This window comes from Chelonia mydas, chromosome 4 (assembly GCF_015237465.2).
Source record: "Chelonia mydas isolate rCheMyd1 chromosome 4, rCheMyd1.pri.v2, whole genome shotgun sequence".
In the NCBI taxonomy this organism is placed as follows: Eukaryota; Metazoa; Chordata; order Testudines; family Cheloniidae; genus Chelonia; species Chelonia mydas.
In genome coordinates, this window is record NC_057852.1 from 19,173,875 (window position 1) to 19,198,621 (window position 24,747).

Below are 24,747 nucleotides of genomic sequence, written 5' to 3' on the forward strand. Positions count from 1 at the left end.
TTGTGTACATCCTGGAGAATTGATGGGCTGTCTTCTGAGGTTGGAGGGGGATAAGGGGAGAGCAGTCTTTGTTGTTCTTTTTTTTTTTTTTTTTTTAATACTTGCCATGCTTGTCAGTTGTTTGCAGCACAGACAGGAATAATGTCAAGCAGGGCCCCTTATCTCAGGATGTTGTAATGTAGCTGCTGTAAGCCCTCGCCTGGAGACGAGATAAGAGCAACCTTACAAGCATGGAGGGGACTAATGAGGGGGGATAAGGAGGAGGGGGTGGCAGTGTTATTATTGAGACAACAATGGCAGAGCTGTCAGTTGCACATTACGGCTCTTTCTGGTGCCAAGGAAATATATGCACACTGAGTGGTGAATAACAAGCATGAAAATAAAAGTCCCGAATGTTCATCTAATAATGATGTATTTCTAACAGGATTATGCTGCCCAATGATATTCTTTCTTTATCTCTCCACTAAATGGTGGGGCAGCTGTGTGCTTTGGCACAGTGCAATGTCCTTTCTTTTGTGTGCTGCATATTAATCCTTTATTGAAGTAATTAAATGTGTGCTTAATGGCAATGAGCTGGCAGAATGAACGTACAATTGAATTAGCGGTTATGATTGGGAGCATGCTACAAGATGAACTAAATGCAATTACTGTAGGCATTTTTCTCCAAGTCGAATCTGGCTACATGACATGACTTAATTACAGATTGTTAGATACACTTGCTCTCTGATCTCATAGTGTGGTATCGGGGTTTTGGCTACAGCTCTGGAATATACATATAACACATGTGCACACATACATACTGATCTGTTAAAAGACATTTAACCCGGCAGGCAGGTCAATGTGGATACCTGACAAACAAGTTGAATGCAAAAGGGAACCATTCTGTATCAGGTTTCTGTTGTGGTGAGGCTCACTGATGAGCCACTCCAGCAATGTGCCGAAGATGTAAGGCCGATGCTTTATTCCCAAGAGCATGGTGTATTGTTTGACTCATGACTCAGTGCCTGAACGGCAATAATCCCTCACTCTGATCTTCCCTTTAGGGATGGGCACTAGGCTGGTAGCAGTGCTGTTCTGCATGCTAGATTTTTAGAATTTGAATACTTTGGGCCAAATTCTACTCTCTGCCATATTGTGGATTAACTCATCTGAAGTCAGTGCAGTATCATTGGGGTTATGCTGTAACAGAGAGCAAATCTGGCCCTTTGTTTTGAAAGCACCATTTTATAAAAACTTAAATGTTAAGCATGTTCCATAATACAATGTGTCTTACAAATACATCAACACAAGGTAATGCTTTGCCTACCTTACCATACGTGAAATCTTTAGAATTCCTGATCCCACCAAGGGCCTAATTATCTGAACTCCTTACGTGAAGCCTGCTTCTAATGAAATAAAATGCAAAATTCCCATAGACTTCAATGAGAATGCGGTTAGGACCTTAGGAGAAAGCTCTTATAATTTTCAGTGAAAATTTCAGCAGAATATGGACTTCAGGATTTAGCCCAATAGGAATAATCATGAAGAGGGATAAAGATTAGCTGATTAGCTTCTTTAACACAGTGCTATTATTATTAATGTAGCACCTAGTGGTCCTACTCAAGGGATAGGGGCCCCAGGGTACTAGAGACTGTGCACATATATAACAAAAAGATGGCCCTACCCCCAACAAGCTTAATTTGAGAATGTTTAAGCGTCTTTATTGATCACAGCAGTTCAGGTTCAATATCCATATTATCACGCACATAGCTAGGTGCCTTCGATTCCAAAAAGTCAGGTGATGAGGCGTCAAGGTGCATGACAGGAACATAACGTAGTGGTTAGTTGCAGGCCAGTCTGGACAATGATAGGTTGACCCAGCTCAATTTATTCAGAGCTGCAGACAATGGAAACATCTTCACTGCTCTAGTTCTACAGTCCCAACATCATGTGTGCCAATGCTTACAATCTCCCAAACTGTTACTCTTGCATGTTTCCTCTTGGTAAAGATAACTTCACTACAGCATGACTGTCCAAGGGGTGTCAATAAGAGGGTAATGCAATCAGTGGTGAACTTAGAGACACCAGTATCTTTGGTCCATGTCCTGGCTTCCCTTCTAAATTCAACATGCCGGCCACAAATGGGAGCGTAGGAACAACTAGGATAATAAAATGGATGGTACTATGCATAGCCATTTATAAAACTGAAAATGTGTTCTTTTATTTTTATTTTAATATAATGTAGCAAGTCTTCTGGTCACCAGAGCTCCCAAGGTTTACTTTATAGCTTTCATTCTCTTTGCTAGGACCATAAATGAAACCTTTTCAGCCCTAATGACCACAATGACTTTCCTCGATCATGTTATTGCTACTTTGGCACATTTATTGCTTTCACATGCACTAATGGATGAGTTTGGATATGTTAACAATTTATATATTATTTGATCCTAAAAAAGAACCTCCTCCCACCAACTGAACTAACTTAGCCCTCAGGATTGAGTAGCTTTTAAGGAGTATAAATGAATTTAATGTTTTAGAAAGAGCTTCTGTAAATTATGAACATGACACCTATTACATTAAGCTGCATTAAGCATTAATACATCTTCATTACTGGCAGGTTGCCCAAACCTCCAAGGTTGAAAAAGCTGCCTGAAATATCCAATGTGGCAGTCACCTAGGTTAAGATTTATGATTCCTTTGGGGGGGGGGAGGGGACCACACATTGATTCTCTACCTTCTGTGTTCTCCCATGAAGACGTGTCCCGTTAGTGTGATTATGCAACAGGTGCTTTCCTGGAGTTTTTCTGGCCTATCTGCACATAAGAGTATTGACTCCTGGGTAAAGAGGCACAATAAATCTCACAGCAGCCATTGCAAAGATAGAAACCAGTCATGTTCACCTTTTTTTAAGCCATTGGTATAGGATCATTTGACAAATTTTGTAATCACTGGCTAAAAATTGTCTCACTGTGCATGTAATGGTAATTTCTTATTGTAAATCCTCTGAGACGTAGGCACCAAGGGCTGGAATTGCTGATTTGGTGTTTGCAATGGTATAGAAGAGAGTATGAAAAATAATTATACATTAATGATGGCCAGCCCTGCACCATCAAAAAGAGAGAGATTAAAAACTGATTTTAGTGTCTTAAAAGGCAAAATCCATTAGTCTTAAATTTGGCTAAAATTAACTGAAAAGGCTCTTATTTCAGAAGATGTACAGGTTGTGGGGGGGTGGTCAGGGTCAGGAGAAACAAACTAAATACTTGTGACATTCTGTAATTGATTTTATGTGGTACATTTATGAGACTGGCAATGCATGTTCAATATGGGATTTAGCACTGAGGTGGTGTTGCAATTTCTGCAGCCTTTGTCTTGTGGTTCCTCAAGGAGTAGGGGAGCTATTCTACAGCCCCTCATTTCCCAGGACTGAAGCTGAGTTTAGATCATAATGTATATACAGTGGCATGGAGCAACACTTTCAAAATGGGGGTAGAGGGGGTAATAATTTTGGGGGCTGGCTTTTTTCATAGATGGAAATTTGGCACAGTCTTTGGGTTCTGCAGTTAACAAGGTGTTATAGCATGATTCCTAAGGTTGGATGGTACAGGCTAATTCCAGGTCCCTCCGCAATATGAGCTTGCAATACAAGTACAAAGCAATGTAGGCACTGCATGAGATGGAGATTTAATACATATTGTTCATGGTGTTGGAATATATGAAATAATAAATGTCTTTTGCAGTTAATTTAATGCTGAAGCAAAGCTGGAGAGTTTGATAACTGCAGAGCTGTTTACCGCAAATATATTAGTTCCACCAGCGTGAATGTTACTCCTATTATGCTGCACAGAAAAAAATTACATTAAAACAGTATTAAGGTTACAAAGTCTATCACTCAGAAGTTAGGAAATGCCAGATTTAAGGTTGCCCATGCAACCTTAATTCAGTCCCCTTGTGTGTATGCATTACAACAGTCTTTAATTACAAATTGCTTTTTCCTCACAGAGCCCCTGCCTTACTCTACAGACAGGATGGATGGTGCTCAGGGACTGAGGCAACTATTTAATATTTCATCTAATCCTGATGGTTCAATTTACCAAATCTTGCACCAAACATGAAATTATTAATTTCCTGATGGGCTCTTCTACAGTACCTGTAACGATCATATCTGAATATCTCACAAATATTAATAGATTTACCTTCACAACTCTCCTGTGAGATAGCATACTAATATTATCCCCCATGTTATTGATGACTAAAATAGTGAATATTCCCATGGAGGAGAAGTCCAGTTGGCATATTCAAGGGACTTAAAGTTAAACAAGAAGATAAATCTTTGCTGGATTGGGACCCCCTCATTGCCTCCTTGTGCTAGCGGCTGAGAACTTGAATGTTAAATTAACTAGAAAATTACTCCATAACAATTGTAAAATGGACTAATCTCTTAATTATCTAAACTGAGAGAAATGCACAACAAGCACCAGCATAAATATTGAAAAGTATACTTTAAAAATAGTTTCAGGTTTAAATAATTCTTAGATTGTGTAACTATAGCTGGACATATCATTTGCAGTGAATATTTATTCAGTACATTTTGCTTTTTCTCTTTTGTGAATGAATTCAAAGTTTCATAAGTTTAGTGGTCTGGTGTTTGCTCTCTTATTCGGGACCTGGTCAAAAGTCCATTGTCTTCAATGGGAGTCTTGCCACTGACTCCACTGGGGCCAGGATTTCAATGGCAAAACACCTATTGACTTCAACTTGGCAAGGGTTTCACCCCCATGTGCTTAGGATCATTGCTCACTGAAAGTTGCAGATCATTCAAATCACAAACTATAGCCCTGTTCCTGAAATGAGCTCCATGTGGGCAGACCCTGGACCCATGCAGAGCTCATTGCCACCCAAGGATTATTTATTGAAGAAATTCTCAAAAAGTTTGAATACAGAATAAATCTGATATATATACACACACACACACACACACACACACAAATACAGCACCTGTTATAATGGGGCCCCAATCTCTTTTGGGGCCACTGAACTCATTGTAGTAGTAATAAATAACAGTCTCTACCTGGACAATTCAAGAATAATAATAAGGGGGAAATTAAATAAATAGTTTTCTAACAACTATTCAGCCAACTCAAGTTACAAATGAAATCCTAGACTATTAATCCTGAAAGAATTTTTAAAATGTACTTTTCATCGTAATTAATGTGTTGATTAGTACAAACTTCAAATTTTACACTAGAATGTACATTTAAAAACTAGCTTTTCAGCGATTGAACATTCAAACAAAGTCAGGTATCCTATTGGTGACAGCAGAAAGCATGGAGCAGTATTTCTAAACTTCTTTATGATACTTAAGTGGGCTGACTTATATAGGAGCTGAAGGAGCTTTGCCTTTGAACTGTTGAGTATTTGAAGATTAAAAATTTACTTTAGAAGAGTAGTGGCACATTTGAAGATCAAGTGCTCAAGTTTTTCAGAAAATATAAAAGGGTCATGAACATGTTAGAGTCTAAGACCCTGATTCTGCAAACACTTAAGTATTTTAGTAGAGCCTTGGGAAAATAAGAATTTGAGAAAAATGTCTATTTTCTCTGCTGTGTTAGTAACATAAGCAGGGGAAAAATACATACATGGGGGCCTGATTCACTAATATGCTTTGGTCACTGGACCTTGATTTTTAACATGAGAGACTGATGTCTCTTCAATACAAATATCTTTCTCCTAATAAACAAAAAAAGTCAACATCATATTAAGATATATAATCTTGAAACCAAACAAAGGAGTAATAAATTGCATAAGTAGAAACTGGTTCCCCACTCATCTCCTCCAGCAGAAATAAGAGAAAATATTGAGGCCAAAGTTTTCAAATTTCTGTCCCTAAGGTTTGGCACCTAAACCCATATTTATGTACCTATGTAATTAGGTACTGAGTATCTTCAAAACCTGTATAAATCAGCCCACGTTAGTTACGTGTCTAGCTTTAGTTTGAAAACATTGACCCATGTGATCACCAATAGGAAATGCTAAACCCACAAAAGAGAGATTATGATCAGAGGTGATGGGGAAATAGGTTTAATACCACCTGTAAGGTGTACAATCTCTGGAGTATGGACCATCTTGTTTGATATCTTTTATATCTGGAATATGTTTTCAGCATTTATATCATTATGCCGAGTTATTAACCAGACTGGTGCTCAGATACTGCAGTGATGGGTGCCTTAACAAAACCCTGAACCAGACAAGCTAATCCTTTCTCAAGCCACAGAGATGTGCATCTTATCCCTTTCTTATCATGCAAGGATATCTGAGGAAATGCCTGCTTGATGCAGCACAAAACTTGCAGTGTAGGGAGGAAGGGAAAAGATTAATTATGGCATTCATCTTGAGGACTTGCTCTGTCATTCAAAAGAGTTATCTGAAGGCAAAAACCCTACCTCATTGCTCCTTCCAATCCTCTTCTTTTCTCTAGTCAGCTAGCTCCAATGCATTGGGTTACAGCTGAAAAGTAGACATAGGAGCAAGTGCTGTGTACAACTGGTAGTGTTGTTCATTAGTAATTTCAGTGATCTCATATCTAGATTAAGAGCAGGTGAGCAGAGAAATGACCCTCCCAACCCCTTCTTCCAGCTATTGCTTATTTGTGGAACCAAACTTGAAATAAAACTTTTATTATTTTTAAGGTTCAGAAATATTTAGTTAATATATTTTCCATGTTTTTGTGCACCTTTTTACTTCTGGGGTTTGGGTAGGATTGGAATGAGAAATTCCAATATACTGCATGGAAGATCACTCTCATTAAGAGCCCAATCCTGCAACATGATGAACTCTGTCAATTCCCATTGACTTCAGTGGGTATTGAGGGTGCTCAGAGTACCAATATAGGGATCCTTAACAGGTAGGATTGTTCCTCTTCTATGGTGAGTGCTTAGGGGGAGGCATTAGAGGACTGGAGGGCTGTAGCAAGCAAAGTGCCTGTGTACCATTAACTTGGAATCAGGCACAGTTTGTTTCAGAGAGCCAGTTATGGTTGGTGTCATCATTTACCAGTGCAAGGAGCATGTGAAATAGGATCAAGCCCTAGATTTCTAGCCCAGTTTTGCAAACTCACCTGACATGGTTCACTCAAATCAAACTTGAACGCCAAAGCTTTTGAGGTTTGCCCTTCGCTGCCCTTGTCCAGATTCTACTGCTCAGGGATTTGGAGTCCCGAGATCACTTCTGGGCTTGGGTCCCTGTAACAATTAGTTGCTGCTGTTGCTACTGCTCTACTGGGTGGTCTGACCTCTAAGTTTTAATGACTAACAGTGCTATCACAAATGGCTACTAAATGAGCCATTCAAATTGTTCTCCTATACACTGAAGTTTGATCAGTGAAACAAACCGTACTTGAGTGACTACTGAAATTAAGGGGAAAAATATCTAAGGTACCAGCCAATGAAACATAACTAACGTTTTGTAAATTGCTTAAAACCATTAAATAAATTAAGATGCAGTGGGGTTTGAGCATACATTTCATAGAGTTCCACTTTAGCAATTACTGTTACCTGCAGGAGAATCCATCACATCAACACTCACAGCAATGCATAGAAAACATGTTCGGAGACCTACGTAGATTTGGCTTACATACAGAGAACATTTTCCGTGAAGAGCAGCCCTCTAACATCTACATGGCATCACTCTCTTTTCTGTGGAGAGATGCTAGATTTTTTTCAGCTTCCTGTTCCTTTTTGTGAAGCGATGATCCTGAGTCTGTATTTTAAGGAATCTCTCTTCCAGACTTTCAAGGGCAAACCTGCCACGTATTTCACAGGTGCTGAGCATGCTCAAAATCACAGAGAGTGAATATCTCTCCATTGTTGTACCAGGCTAAGTAAACCCTCTGATTATGATAGTTTCAACTGTTTATTGCTATGCATTACTAGTGGAAAGTGCCTCTGTATTTCCTTGTTTTGAATAAACTGTGGTATTAGATTCACAGTCTGCTTTCATCAGAAAGGGAAAATGATTTGACCCTCACATTCCTAAAAGCTGAACTAAAACTTTGGAGGCACACATCAAAGCTCTGTAAATAATGTGAGTAACACTTTGGACGCTTCTGGGGGTGGGGTGGGGGTGTGTGGAAATTCCCTCTATGAAGAACACCCAAGTATTTAAAAAGAAATGGATTGGTTTAAATATTTCACTGTTTTTCTTTGCCAGGGTTCCATGCTGAGGATTTTATTTTCCTTTGCAATGCTTATGCTGCCGGCCCCCTTTTCTCTGAGGCAGGCTGATGTTAGCATGCTGAAGTGAGTAGCCGTTTCACCAGAGCAAGTTGATTTGTAGAGGGATCCGTGGGGTGTTTGATGATTCTTTTTTGATTCAGAAGGCTCCACAAGTTTTGAATATCAATGACACTTCAAAGGGCCATTGCTGTGAATTAGCACATGTGCTACCTTGTAGGCCCCAGAATAGAAAAAGAGATCGGTTTCAAGCTAGGAAATAGGTAGAATTTCTCCAAGGGCACTAAGAGTAAAGTAGGCACCCTAGGTCTTCATAAAGGTTGTGGAGTCTCTTTGGGATCAAGAGACTGTCATGATTATGTAGAAACTACTCATGGCAGTCACCAGTCAGGCTAGTCTTTGTCCTTTATTTTTTTAATCAGCCAAGAGCTGAAGAGAAAGAAACTCATGTTTCCTCTATTGAGATTTCATTGTTTTCTTTTAAGAGACTGCAAATAGAAAATTTGAATAAATTAAATGGTTTCTATAGGCTACTGCTATAGATTACAAGACTCTTTTCCACACCACCTACCTCTTTTTCTCTCAAGTTCTCAATCCTCTTTCTAAAGAAGACCTAATCGTGATATACGGGTGACCCCACTATTCTTGACACTCCGCCTCAAATATTCTGTGTTCCTTTTTCCCCTGTGAGAATACTGACAAAGAAGTTTAACAATATGTGGCATTCTTAGTAACTTTATTATTAGTTGTGGCTGGAAGCCCAAATGGGAGTCAAGGCCCCATTGTGCTAGTCACTGTACAAACACATAGGAAAAGACTGTCTCTGCTCTGAAGAGCAATCTACATAGACAAGACAGACAAAATGTGAGAGGAAACAAGGACCGTTATCCCTGTTTTATAGACAGGGAACTGAGGCACAGAGAGATTAAGTGACTTGGTCAAGGTCACATAGGAAATCAGCAGCAGAGCCAGGAATTGAAATTAGATTGCTTGTAACAATTGCTTTGACCTCCTGAATGAAAGCACCTCAGTTACATAATTGGCATGATTTTAAAACGACTATCTTACTAAAGCGTGGTAAAGCAACCTTTGCCTCATTCACAATGCATATTGTATATAAATATTCTTGATTCTGCTTATCTGGCATTGTAGCGAGGCAATGACTCACCAGCATGGCACCTCCTTCTGGTTGTCTGGGAATTAGCTCTTTCCAGCCTTGGAGCACCCTCTGCTGGCTGGTGTCTCGCCTGCCCACTGGCCCCCATGTCCCTCCCAGACCCCAGTGGCCCTTTAGCTCAGGGTTCTCCCCCAGCAGTATCCCCAAACTCTGGGTCTCCCCTCCCTGGGGAACCCCCAACTCTCTAAATCCACATTGCCTCAGTGGCTACTGCCAGTCATCTTCTAGCCCCCACTCACTAGGGCAGACTGCAGTGTAATGGCCTCTCATAATTGGTAAGGGGTTAGGACCAGCTGCCTCTGCTTATTCCCAGGCTGCCCCAGTACCTTTCTGGGCCTTTACCAAGGCCTGCAGCCTGGGGGTTTACCAGGCTAGAACGCCCCAGCACTGCTCAAGCTCCTAGCTCCCAAGCAACTAACCCTTCCCACTCCAGAGCTTGAGTGAGATGACTCAGCTTCTGGCCCACAGCCCTCTTATAAGGGCCAGCTGGGCCCTGATTGAGCTGGCCACACCTGTGGTCAGCTACTCAGTCAGCTTCCACAGCTGTTCTTAATCCCCTTATTTCCAGCCTCAGCCCTCTCCAAAGCTGCTTTAATCCATTCAGGGTCGGAGTGGGATGACCACCCCGCTACAGGCATACACAGAATAATACCCAACAGTAGATTTTACAGATGAATATCTAATGTTGTAGAAGTTCTGTACTTAGGAATCCTGTGCGATTAGGTAATTGAGGACTGTATTATAATGTGTACGTACCAAAGGGAAGAGCTAAGGTTGTGCGTGCTGTCTTAACTTTGGCTTTTCTTGACTTTTAGATGCTTAACCTTGCAACCTGAGTGTTATCCTAACAGTTTTTTAATAGCAAGATATATAACCTAGTTTATTGGTATGTGCATGGAATACAGAATGATAAAGTGATTGTCATGAAAGAGTTTGCTTTGTCATTTGAATAATGCAGCCATCCCAAACGCATGCTAATCAATGAATTAATTACATATGTAGATATGAGAAAAGAGAGAATTTCAGTTTCAGCTTACAATAAATAAATATAAATATTAAAAAATTCTTCTAATCTTAGCTTCTGTCTCTTTGTGTCTTACCCTGGCAGGCAATTGCCTAGTACATTTATTTCCTTCTGTAACTATTTTGGGAACCATTCTATTTTTTAATTATTTTATATATGGTTTAACTTAAGTATATCCTATCTTTCCAAGAGAAACTCTCTTTTGTTCACATTTTAGTTCTTCTTTTGAATCAAACCAAGGCTTGTAGCGTATTTTTCCTGCACAGTTCACACTCCTCCTTGTTGGTTGGAAGTCTGTTAGTGTTATATTCATTTAATTTTTGGTCTGACATAAGAATGACCCAGTTTTACTTGGGGAAATATATTTATTTGCCATTGTTTGATCAGCTCTTTGAGAAATATGAAAGCCCTATTTCAGTCTAAGTATTATTTGTTTTGCCAATATTTGAGTTCTTGGATCAAACTGAGGCTATCAGTATGTTATCCCTGGTCAGAGGTTTACAGTATACACACTCCTAGGCTTAAAATACTTGTTTCTAGAAACTGAAATAATATCGTGTGAAAATTCTGCATGAACATTTTGATAATTTAGAAGCTTAGTTTTGATTTGCTACATTCCTGCCCTTTTCACAAATATTTGTGTGAGCAGAGTTTTATTCATACAAATATTTGTGAGCAATTCTAGTCCCATAGCTGAAATTTTATTTGCAACAGAAGCAGAAATCGTATATTGGTCATACACACCATAAGCAATCATTTACATTATAGAACTTTGAGAAAGCAGGAGCAACAACGGCAAACACAGTCCTAAGCATCCTCAGCTCTATGCCACTTGGAGTTCTCCTCCAGTCTGGGAGAATCTTCATTGGCCCCATTAAGTTAGCTTTACAGCCCCTTGATGAAGCAGGAGGATGTAAATGATGTGTAGTGAGCCTGAGAATCTGGCTCAAGTACGAGTGATGTACAAAATTGTGTGTCTGACAGCAGAGAGGCTACGGAAATGTTAAGGAAGGTAGTGGTGAGTCTGAGGTTAGACCTGTGATGTTGCAACACCATAGTCTCGTGCCATTTGGTACTAAAGTCAGAGAGGGAGTCACATGACCAGTTCCCTCTCAAAATCAGCAACATAAATGAGTGTTTCAGAAGGCAGAAAAACAGAGAGAGCAGCACTAGTGGTCATCATGGATGTGTTACGGTGATGGCAGTGACATCACATATGCAATTTGCATTCTATGTTGGCAGAGATTTAGCTCAGGAATCTAGCCAAAATACAATGGCACCTCTGCTTTATCTACAGATTCTCTAAATTGGGCATATCCCTTTCAGTCTACGCCTGTTGAAAAGCTTGAGCAATAGAATGTTGGGTGGAGGGGAGCCCACCTTTTCTGTACATATTTTGTCAGGTTTACAGTAGGCTCTTGCATTACTCAGAAGTCAGAGCATCAGCACCACTCCCCCAGCATATCAGTTGTTCCTGTTTTGGGACAAAGTGCATGACTGAGGTGGCTTTGGAATGACTGCCATGGCAGCTGATGTGCTGGCGCTTGACTTATTGTCTTCCCATCCTCACAGAAGGGGAGGAAGAGAACACCTGGAAGCTGACAGCAGTTCTGTTCTGTTCAGGTACCTATATTGCATCGATTGCAGTGATGCTTAGTCCTTTCCAGTTGCAGCTCCACTGTAGCAGGAGCCAAATCAAGAAGAAAGTGAGACTAAAACTGTCCCACAGTATTTCAGAACAGTATGGGCTGCATTACAGAGTGCATTGGCCAGCTCTGAGAGTAAGATGGATATGTGAACCAAACTATGCATTGCACATGTGTGAGTGGCCATTAGTTCTGGTGGCAGCAGCATCCAGCAAAATGTCACACTATCAGCATGCTGCTCTGATAACTCGCTCACTTCAGATCATCTTCAGCAGGAGACAGTCATAGCAGACTGGTTGACCATCTCCTCCTTCTCCCAAACAATGGTGCCAATGTGATATAGGTAGTGGATGATGGTGGGTTTTTCCCAGGTGCAGTACCATGAATTGCACGCTGCATTTGCTTAAATGAGTAAGTGCCTGAGGAATTCTCAGCATGGACAAGATATTTATTATTGCCCATAAGATTTCCAGCCACTTCAGCCAGTCCCATCCAACACAGAATCTCTTTAAGTAACTTCATGTGCAGTGTGGCTATCTTTCTTGTCAGTTGAAGGCTGAGTTCAGGTATTCCAGGGCCTAAAGCAGGAGTTAATGACAACACAGAATTCCACTCTTCACATTCACTACTTGCTGTGTATTAGTGATTCAGCTGTCATAGGAATAACCTAATGATACCATATTGCCATTTTAAGAACCTCTGTGCAGCTAGTAGCTTATTAGTGTCTGCAAGGATCTACCTTTTTTTTTTTTAAAATCCATCAGTTGCTTTATAAAGATATCACATACCACTTAAATACTTGTCACCTTCTTATAGCAGTTTTTGCTCTGATATATTGCAAAATAATCTGTTTTACACCCCAGGAAATGTTCAATTTCAATCATGATTTTTTGTTTAACTTATTGTGCAAAGGTATTTCAGTGAAATCCAACTGAAACCAGAGATGTAAGGGAATCAGTCTTTTAGGGATAGATTCAGTCATCTTTATTCTCAGTGAGTAATGCCTTCCTCCACTGATATTTTTTTCTCTAATGGGATTACTTGCAGAGTAAGGTACTATTCAGTATGAGTCAATGTGGCGGAATCAGGTCCATAGCTATTATCTAGGGTGGCTCAAGATTAGGTAGGCAAATATCATTGATCATAAAGCCACCATCAATGGTAAGGATACTTTCCTCTGTGATATATTAATCATTCTGTGCAATCTTCTTTTTCATATGGTTGAATTTTGCTCCAGTAAAATTCAGTCTGTTTTGAACACATCCATCATGAGGTTGGACTGGTTGCCACTAGATAACTTGGCCAAGATTTTCAAATGTGACGAGTGATTTGGGGTACCTCAGTTTTTGGGGCCCCAACCTGAGACACTTTAAAGAGACACCTTTTCAGAAAATGCTGAAGATCAACCCCCTTTATGATATCTCAAATTGGGCACTAAATGGAAGCACTAAAAATCCACTAGCCACATTTGAAAATCTTGGTCTATGGAAGGTAGCACTCTAAATACTTAAGAGAGAGATCCATAAGATGTATTATGGGATCCTTTCTATTGTCTGTCTTTTCAACTCACCAAGTTTGGAACAGCCAGCGTAGATCATGGCACACCATTGTCATTCCCAAACCCACCTGGCATTCTGACAGCACAGTCAACCAAAACCTGTCCTGTTGTAGTTTCTTATGTCACCCCCATGGCCACAGAAATTAAATGCATTCAATGCTGGGATACAATGATGATAATAAGCAAAGCACCTTTGCAATGCCTGATCCTAAAGCTATCCAACTGCCTCTATTTCCAAAAGGACATGCCAGCATCGAGGGATTGCTGGGAGGTAGGCATGCCACAGTGGCACACCTCCTTTCCTCTGGCTTGGTCCCCTGCAGATGTGGCTGAAAGGTGGTGATGCTGGAGCTGCTACCATGGCTGTATTACACCCAAGTATTCTCCTAAGAAGATGACATTCTCAAGTGGCTGGTGAAGCTGGCATTTGGGCTGCTTTGCACTGCTCCAATCTGACTTGGGGAGATGAGGGGGGAATTGAGGCATGTAGAGATTAAATGACTTACCCAAGACCAGAAAGCAAGTTAGTCTAAGAACCAGGACAGAGACATAGGAGAGCCTGCTTCTTAACCCTGTGCTTAGAGGACACTGCCTCTTCAGTGAGGGTGAAATTTATTTCATTCACCGAAAGCCTAAGCATTTGGCTCTGTGTGGGTGAAGTGCAGGTGCAGTGGGGAAATTAAAGGAACCATCTTAACCTGCGGCCTGGGCAATGGGCTGCAGCCAGGAATGGAGAAGTGGTTGGAGCCTCTGCATCACAGCTGTGGTGTGTTGGACCTTTTGGGACTTTAATGGGGCCATTTGCCTACCAAGGTACTATCCAGTGTGAATAAGGGTGGCAGAGCTGGACTCAGTGGAACTACGCATGTCAGTAAGGGTTGTAGGATCAGGCCCATATTTTGTATATGTATTTAAAAACCCAACAAAAACCTTGGAGCTTATCAAGATCAGAATCAGGTCCCCACTCTTAATTTTTACCATTGACTTCAATGAAAGCAGGATCAGGCATTTGATGCTTAAACTGACCTCTCATCCTTTGTGCTGATTTCATCCAATTACTTTGGCTTGAGAGCAGCAGAACCAGACCCAAGTGCTTAACGTTTGCAGCAGAAGCAATCTCTCTGCTGGACATAATAGCGTAAGAGCCAACAGCGGGGGGAGTCTGTGAGCTTGGAGGAGCTTGTTGGCCGGAATCTGAAACTGTAGTGAATAGAAAAGGAGTACTTGTGGCACCTTAGAGACTAACAAATCTATTTGAGCATAAGCTTTCGTGAGCTACAGCTCATGGCATCCGATGAAGTGAGCTATAGTTCACGAAAGCTTATGCTCAAATAAATTTGTTAGTCTCTAAGGTGCCACAAATACTCCTTTTCTTTTTGCGGATACAGACTAATACGGCTGCTACTCTGAAACCTGTAGTGAATAGCTCACTGCAGCTTTCAGTTTGAGGCACATTGTCTACAGAGCCTCATGTCTCAGCGAAACAAGCCCAGTGCAAAATGGAGTTGGTATGATGGTTATGTGAATGTCAGATGGGGGAAGACACCTTTAGTGCCAGGGCTCAAGCAGGCATTCCGGCAGTGGATGCCAAAGATGATTGGAAAGCTTTTTACCCTAAGCCGTGTCAGCAGAGAGAGGGTAGATGAGGTATGTAAGCTGTGTAACTACCACCCAAAATTTACTGCAAAAATAATTATGTGAGGAGATTGTTGTACATAATTAATATTCAAAGCAATTCATGAATACATTTACATATTTATGCATATCACATAGCTGCATTTCAGAGTGCAAAAATCCCATGGGATTTTGATTCAAAAAGGATGCAGGATTTATGCAGGCAAGTTTTCATTAGGCATTGTGGTTTCTAGCACTGCACACAGTGCCAGGACCCTTCACGCTACAGCAAGGTTCTGTGTAGAAACAGAACAAATTTAGATCCAATATACAAGGCTGCTCCCCACATAACAAAGGATGGGTGAGTGGGGAGTCCCTGATTTTTGATCCAGAGTAAATCAATCGTGATCCATTGTAAATCATTCTATTTAGGACTCCTGCCATGTTAGGAGAGAGACACATGGGGGTATGCCAGCCCCTGTGTGTGGGAGTGGGGTGGGGTGAGAGTGGACAAAGGGTCATCCACATGGATCTTGCTTCAGAGTTGGAACCTTTTGCCCAAGCTACCACATCTGATTGCATCCTCTTCCCTGGTAAATGACACTTGCATTGGTGCCAAATTCCTCTGGGAACCTAAATGAAATGAGGATAAAATGCATGGACCTCCCAAGTATCTATTTCCAGCTGGCTCAACAGCCCTCCTCCCAGAGTTATCTATTGTTGACCACTGCGTATAATAGTATTCCATGCAATGTGTGGCAATTCTCAGTTTTTATTTTCACTATGCTATAAACTAGATACATTAGAAGGGAAACAATTTGCGAAACCGTGGAGGACTTTCCCTAGCCATTATCTACACCACCACACATCAGTTTTGTTCATATAAGGTGTTTACTTGTTTCCTAGGTTTTGGTGAGCTTTTCAAAGATGTCTAGGACAGTCAGGCACGCTCCACCCATTGGGATTCAATTGGAGTTGGGTCCTTAACTCCCCCGAGGAACCTGTGGACATCTCACCCTTTATCTTTGGCATGTTCCACCTATTTGAGAGGTGAAGTCAATAGCAAAGCTCCTATTTGACTTGGACAATGCCAGAAATTGAATAAACAAATTAGTTAAAGGGACTCCTAACTTAAATTATTAGATGTATTTTGATTTTTAAAGGCTTTATAGAGTACACAGCATATTTAAAAAGCACAGATAAGAAACTAAATTGTTAGATTTTTCCTCCTTCTCTCCTAAATTTACCTCTTTAGTTCACTGGAAAAAAACGTTACTGAACCTTCTATATATGTTCAATGCCAAGAATAGTAACAGGGAAAAATCCTTACCATGTATTTATATGTTCACATCATTCATTTGCGTAAATGGTTGTAGCAGCCACTTTGATTTATATGGCCAGCAGATGTTGGAACTTAAAGCACCTGCTAAGAAAAGCTGATTCTTTATAGCCATGGCCTACCCCTGTCTCCATGGGATTTTATTTTTCCCCTGGCCTCCTTGCTGTGGCCCAGCAGTATCTGTGCTATTAGTTCATTTGTGCAGGCAGCGTCTGTGGTGGGTCTTGGATGCTCCATTCTGTGTATCTGCCAGGCCTGCTTTGATAGCACAGCCAAGCCACTGCTGGTTGATTTGTGAAAAATGCCAGAAGCTTCTTTTTCTGTGTGTACAAAATCAGTCCAGGAGGCCTGTGACATGAGGTAAGCATAACTCATTCTACTATATTGCTTAAAAAACCAGCAAAAATAAATAATTCAGGGTAACTAGTTACACCTAGGCATAACAGCTATTCAGAATCAGAGACTAATGTCCTAAGGTTGAAAGAAACAGCTACCTGGTTGCTCAGCAACCACTGTTCAGAAGAAGCTGCTAGGGAGTAGCTAGAACAGTCTCAGAGTAAATCTGTCTGCTGTAACACATCATTCTAAGTTTCTCTAAGCATTAAATATACCAGGCTCTCTCACCCACTGCTTCCAGAGACCTTAGCTCAAGTTCAAATGACATTGACTGGAGTCTGTTTCAGCTGGATGATATTTGGTTGGCATTGATTTGCCATAGCTGTAAAAATGGTGTAACAAGTGCAATGTGTCATTCTGAGCTGGTCTCTTCCTCTTATACCCACGGTTGACCTTGTCCAACCCCCTCCCCCTTGCCTACATCAGATGTGGGGGAACAGGACAAGATTTCAAGTTTGGCATTTGGCATTGGAGTTTGGGGCTTTCTCCAAAGAGGAAATCTGCTAACAGCAGCCCGTCGTCCCTACTTAAAAGATGGTGTCATCTCCATTGTAGAGTGCAGGGGCAGGTATATTACTGACGTAAAGGCCCTTTCCCCCATTTTGTTGTTTGCTTATTAGAGTGCCTGGGGTGGAGAGAGGTTGAAGGCTGAACCAAAAAAGTTCCAAATGGAGCTAAACAATAAGATAGATGCTGGGGTCTTGACCAACTATTTGGATAAATTTAGACCCACAGAAGCCTCCAGTGTCTTTTGGTCTCACTACAGTGGTGTCATCATAGACAGTGGAAGCTGTAGTGAGAGGCAAACAGTGGACATTCTGTATTGAAAAGGCTTAGCATAACTATCCAGATTTTCATCTGTACAGTAGAATCCAGTCTATTCAGAATGAACTTGGATAATAGTGTATCTCTAGTGATGGTGAAATAGCGTGTAAGTCCTAAACTGTTTCAATGCATTGCATTGAACTTCCATTTATTGTGAAATGACTTTTTTAATACGAGGGCTACAATAGTTGTGCATTTCATTTTTTCCTTCCTAAGTGTAGTCCTTTGCACTTACCTATACTGAATATTTTGACCTGCTCTAAATTGTGCTTTCTTGCAGTCATCAGCAGTGGCAATGAGCCTAAATTCTGGTATAGAGGATGAGACTTCAATCTGTAGCTTAATCATCCAGACCAGAGCAAGCCTTGTGGTTCAGTCCTATGCGCCTCCAACAGTTTGTGCCTGTAATAACTCTCCCTCACCTGCACCTGAAAGAGCATCTTCCATTGATCGTCATATTAATAAGATGCATTTCAATGGTCACTCCTCATTCTCTGTGTCTGAGGAATGGTTAATGTTTATTTAGCAGAAGAGGGTTGCTGCTTTTCCCGTTAACTGAGCAACAGAATGTAGCATGGCAGCAAAGAACTACCGAATAAAAACAAAGATTGTAGAATAGCTTTAGGGAGCAAGTGAGAATGGGACATTAATATTATTCAGTAAGGAGACTTCCCTCCCCCTCAGGCTGCTTTTCAATGCTGACACCAGGTAGTTCTTCAAGGGGTATTCTTTGGTTGCACAAAATCTGATTCACTGATGTTCTCTCATCCCAATACTCACTGTACGTGACACCTCTTAGACCCCAGTTTTTATTTATTATTGAAGCACCTAGGAGCACTGGTCAATGTCCTATGCACTGTAAAAACACAGGGGGAAAAAAACCCCCAGTCCCTGCCCCAAGAAGCAGTTGAGCAAAACACTTATGCATGTGTATGATGCTGACTCTTGGCCTTATGTTGTGAAATCACTGCCGAGCATGGTACAATAAACTATGCCAGTGGGCTAGAGTGGACAGATTTCAGAGAGAAACAACACAAAGGAAGTGTATGGGGGGAGGGAAGGAGAAAGACTAGGCGGATACTGTAATTTGTAAATGTAGTTAAATGAAATCTGTTCTTAGTCTGCACAGATAACACCATTTATGTTGATGTAGTCTATTAATGCTAAATTATGATAGCATATTAATTGCTGACTGAATCGGCATATCATTCTCTGTCAGAGATTCACTACTAATTTAAAGTCAGATTTTCCAGTCCTTAATTAAAGTCACTGAAGTCAGTCAGAAGTTTTCTTGAATTCGAATTGCATTCAAAACTAGAGCTTCATGAACTTGACTTTAGAGAGCAATATGGTGAATGCAAAATAAGCAGAAGTGACTTTGGCATCGGTGCAGCTCAGAATCAATGCACGGTATCATGATGCAAAAATGAAAAATCTCTAATCGATTAAAACAATAGCTATACAGTACAGGCATGGAAGAATGCACATACAGGCCAGTATATCACATACGAATCACCACCGTTAACTGTTGACGTAAAGAGACAGATCCACGAGCTCAGCTGGCAGAGGGAACCAACAGACAAATTAGTAAGTCTGATATGGTTCATCCAGTAGGTGAGTGTGATGTATGTAAGGGAGGTGGACGTGATGATGTGGGTAGGTGAGGTGAGGGTGGGAGTGGATGTGTGGTAGCTTCGTAGGTGTGATGGGGGAAAAATGAGCCCCTTCTTCTTAGAAAAATTATTAAGGCAGAGGAGATCAAAGGCAGGATGCTGAGAAAGGGGTTTGTGGTCTGGGGAGATTAGCCCATTCATGGGTTCCATTGCCTCTTTACCTGATTGCCATAGTAGTAGAACACCTGAGTTTTTAGTAAAACAGTACCTCCTCCAGCTGGTAGAATCCTATAGCCATTTGTGCTTGAAAAAGCAAGCAGAAGCAGAAGGACTTTGTGGCTAGAGCACAGCTTATTATTTAAAATAAAAAAAAAATCACTTTTAAATAAAATCTTGTCCTCAAAAACAATCAGAGGAGGTGATTGGTGACTCCTCCCCTCACTTGAAACATGGTAAGGAGTATCTTATTCATTTATATACCAAACAGCCTTAAGGGGGGAAATGCTAAGGAGGTGGTTTAGATTTTATTTACCTTTATTCTTTAATGCTCTGGAAGAGACAGTAAGCACATCAATGAAATTTACAGATGATGATAAATTGGGAGGAGATTTGAACAGATAAATGGTAAAAAGAGACATTGATTGGTTAAAGCCATGGGCAGAAAATAGCTAAAGGAGTTTTAAGCATTCACCATTGCAAACAACTTAACTGTGAATGCCAGAAGCCTCAGGCATTAAACAGGTGCCTACCTAGAATTAAGGAGTTTTCAGACTGCATGATGTATGTACTCTATGCTTGGGATGATAAAGATACTCCTTCAGCTCCCTCTGAAAACAGTGTAACTTGTTCTTTATTGTTTGTGTTACAGTAGCACTTAGAGGGAGTAATCCAATATCAGCCCAATTCCAGTGTTTTAGAGTAACTAAGTCAGAATTGGACCCCCATTGTTCTAAGTCTGCACAAAAACATGATAATTGACAGTCCTTGCCTCCAAGGAGTTAAGAATCTAAGTAAATATGGCAGACAAAAGAAGTACTATCCCCATTTTACAGAAAGGAAGCTGTGGCACAGACAGGTCAAGTGATTTGCCCACAGTCACTCAGGAAGACTGAGTTATAATTCAGTGTCTTGACCACAAGATCATCCTTCCTCCTGGTCTTTGTTGCAAGTCCAAGAAAGGTCTGAATTGTCTTTATGTTGTAATCACAACCATTTCTGTATAGACACACCCAAACACGTCTGGTACAATCAACTCAGTCAAAGAGGCAGAAGTCAACACCACCTGAAGCATTAAAGTCAAGCCATAAATCATTAAAGATAGCATATATTAAGGCAGAATTACAGGGAGCACAGTTTTCATGCAACACAGCAGCTATGATGTTACTAAGTCTGTAGCAAATAGGGAAAGATGATTTAACTTATTACCATTATTTTACTGAGGAGTAGTGCTTAATTTGTAATGAAAGAGGTGCTGGGGCTCAAGCAAGTTTTTTACTTTAATAACTATGTGGCAGGCCCAGAGGTGCCAGGGCTATGAACTGCCAAGCCTAAAGGTGCTGGGGCTCAGCCCCTGGCACAAATTGTGCACTGCTGAGGAGGATTTTAAAATGGGGTTTTGCCTCTTTTAAAGTCTCTTTATGAGGCATAAGAAAGGCCTGAAAGTTTTTTCAAAAGGAAAAAAAGGAAAAAAGGTTTCAGTGGAAGTTGGTTCCCTGACTTCCTTAAGCTTACTTGAAAATAGCAGCCTAGATGCCTGTGCAATGTGTCACGTGGATGTCATCTCCACATTTCTCTCTAGAACAGTGATTAATATTTTTATTCCTTGATTCTCCCTTTAAATCCTCACTCTTACTTTTGATTAGTCTGAAACCATATTTTCAAATAATCTGTACCACCTGGAAAATCTTAAGTTAAATATTTCAGGGTCTCAATATTATTTAGTCAGCAGTGTCTCTCTTCCTTGGCAGAGTCTGTCTTTCAGCTTGCTAAGACTTCAGGTACAATACCAACCCCTTGGCAAATAACCCAGACAAATATTCTGATGTTCTCACTGAAGCACACAGCATCAGCAAAGTGATCCCAGGAGTACCTGTGTTCCTTACAGACCTCAGCTGTGATTGTGGCTTCTGGAGAGGATAGCAACATTTGATTAAATAGAAGCTTCTGCTCAGCACAGCTTGTGGATCCACAACACAATCACCAGCCCCACATTTTTAGTTACCCCTGACTGACTCAACAGGAGGAAAGCTTTTCTTTGAGCAAGACTTAGGTTGAGGGATGTCATCATACATCTGTATTAACTCAGGAATGATGAAAGCAACAAAAGTTTTGAAAAGTACCTGGAGATTTTTCTTGTCTACATTATTTATTATCATTGCTATGCTCAGATCTATACAAACATAGGGGAGTCAGGGCGACCTAAGCATGTGATCCATTGTGTTCTGAACTTGAAGTTCTCTGCTGAATCGGCGCCTGAATTGGACATAGGCCATACAGTTCAAACTCAGACTCAAGTCCAAGAGTGCGATATCTTTTTTCAAAATGATTTAAATAAAGACTTTAAATGAAGTTCATATTATCATTTTAAACCTGCAGCACTAATGTAGGTGTGAAACAGAGCTTCTTTTCTATGACTTCAAATGATGTTGAACTCCCTGACAATTCTGGTTTGTTGGTTTGTTTGTTTGTTTTTAGAATGCTACCAAAGCCTCGTGACTACCCTTTTGGAAGGCTGAGAAAATGGAGAGAGAGCATCACCATACGTTCTCTTCTACAAGGTAAGTGCCTCTTGCCTGTGGATTTTCCCATGGAGTGCATCAATTTCCATTTTGCTGATGGGAAGGTGGTTTGGCCCAGCCTATTTTGTTTTGAAGTACTTGGGGGGGGGGAGCCTGTAAAGTAGAAAACTCTGATATTAAATGTAGTGATGCTTGGGGTAAGGAGCCTTCTCCTGGGGTTTTCCTGTACCGTCTCTCCACTGGGATTTTACTCTGAGAAAATGATCTCAATGTAAAAACACAGCTATTTTCTGGCAAGGAAGACCTACCCCTGCATTGGACATGCCTCTAGATTAAAGAGACGAATACAAGGAATGATCATTGATCTGATCTGTTTGCTGATTTCTCTTAAGTAAGAATATATATCCAGCGGAGTGAGCACAGGGAATTAGGAGAATATGGACTCGAATCCCCTGGCTTCCATGTTGCACTGTGGGTGTAAAACAGTGCAACATGGGAGACTATCAGCATGGAGACATTTAACGTCCACTGTGCCCAGGTGTAATTGACTACACAAGATGCAAAGCAGTGGAATATTAAGCTCCTGGGTTCTATTCCCAACTGTATTCCTAGACTGGCCATGTGGCTTCAAGCAAATCACTTAACTCCTTTCCCTCCAGTACCTCACTTATGAAATGGGCATAATAAAGTTTATTACCCTTTGTTAAAGACTTTGAAATTTAGAGATAAAGAGCAAAATTCTCTAAGGGTATGAATGGGTGCAGATCTATTGACTTCAGTGGAGTGTTGCCTTGGAAATTGTTTGGGGCAGGGACCAACCATTTGTTATGTCTATACAGCACCTGGCTCATTGGGGTTGGGGCCTCCAGTGTTACCGCAATACAAATATTTTTAATAACTGTAATAAACATCAGAGAATTTGGCCCCAAAGTGCTATATAGGGGCCTGACCCAGTGTCAACTGAAGTCCAGGGAAGACTGGGTTGACCTCAGCAAACACTGGATCAAGCCCTAAGTACAAAACAGTCATCTTCTGATATTTGATCAGTATGAAACCTTCATTTTGGAATCAAAGCTGTAACACTTTCCCCTCTGAATAATAAGGAATAGTTTAAACACTTAATTTTAATTGAGAAGGCACAGTAGTTGCAAGCAACAATCAGATACAAACGGAAGGAAATATTTACGGTCAATTTAGCAGGATCAGCTATCAGATGACCTGTGACACCAGCCATCGTTTACTAAAGAGCTAATTAGCTGTAAACCTATGAGACAAGTCAATTGTATCAGCACAAAGGATGAATTTGTCATTTTGAGTTGTGCTGATAGTAAAGTCTGCCAGCTAAAAATACACTGGTAGCTGCTTTGTGTGTGAAAAGCAAACTTATGCGAGGCTCAGAAAAGAAGTTGCTCTAAAGCGAGTCTGAGGTGCGCTATAAAGGTCCGGACTGCATGTTGATTAAAGTCAAATGTTTGGAAAAGCTGATGTTAGCAAAATGGATAAGGAAATGGACAGTAAAAAGACATTTAGGACAAATTAAGCAGTTGCACTGGTGTAAATCTGAACCCCTCTTGACACTGTAGCAAGTGCTGCAGTAGTGTTTTCAATGCAAAATAGCCTTAGCCTTGTACAGAGTTCTAGGGAGATCAATGAGACCCTGCTTGAGTGCCGGGGGTCTAGCTATGTGGAGCATATGGTAAGATTGGGGCTGCGCTGCACTGAGTAGACTATATTGCTTTTACAAATAATAAATGATGATTAAACCTCCCCAAACATAATGGGACACTATTTGTGTGGACATAAACCTATGCAATCCACACAGAACTTGGCTTATTGTGTAAAGACACATCTACCTGATTATCACTAACTCTACTACTGGTATCACCATTAGGCAAGTTTTAATAAATGTGGAAAATTCTTTCCTATCTTTGAAAAGTATGAATGAGGTGCAAAAATGGGAGATACAATCATACATGCATGTGGAAAGTTTACAGTATGTGTAGGGCCAAATGATCATTACAAACAGTGACCATCAAAACCAATTTCCACTCTATATTAATATATATCTGAAACAAACTCATTGTAAAAATAACCAAGTTAAGTAATAGGCATGACTAATATAAGGTGTAAAAAGAAAAGGAGTACTTGTGGCACCTTAGAGACTAACCAATTTATTTGAGCATAAGCTTTTGTGAGCTACAACTCACTTCATCGGATGCATACTGTGGAAAGTGTAGAAGATCTTTTTATATACACACAAAGCATGAAAAAATACCTCCTCCCACCCCACTCTCCTGCTGGTAATAGCTTATCTAAAGTGATCACTCTCCTTACAATGTGTATGATAATCAAGTTGGGCCATTTCCAGCACAAATCCAGGTTTTCTCACCCCCCCCCCCCACAAACCCACTCTCCTGCTGGTAATAGCTTATCTAAAGTGATCACTCTCCTTACAATATGCATGATAATCAAGGTGGGCCATTTCCAGCACAAATCCAGGGTTTAACAAGAACGTCGGGGGGGGGGGGGGTAGGAAAAAACAAGGGGAAATAGGTTACCTTGCATAATGACTTAGCCACTCCCAGTCTCTATTCAAGCCTAAGTTAA

General features: G+C 40.7%; 1 long non-coding RNA gene across 2 annotated transcripts in view; it reads right to left on the reverse strand.

Annotated features, from left to right (window-relative positions):
- LOC119566075 overlaps window positions 1–24,747 on the reverse strand; it is a 47,649-nt gene that overhangs the window by 3,968 nt on the left and 18,934 nt on the right. Inside the window, exons 3-4 of one of the 2 annotated variants that reach the window (XR_005225067.2) lie at window positions 7,097–7,220; window positions 6,423–6,486 (exon numbers count right to left, since the gene is read on the reverse strand). The exons of the other annotated variant lie outside the window; for it this stretch is intronic. This is a non-coding gene — a long non-coding RNA (uncharacterized LOC119566075). The remainder of the gene's footprint in view (window positions 1–6,422; window positions 6,487–7,096; window positions 7,221–24,747) is intronic. 2 annotated transcript variants of the gene reach the window in all.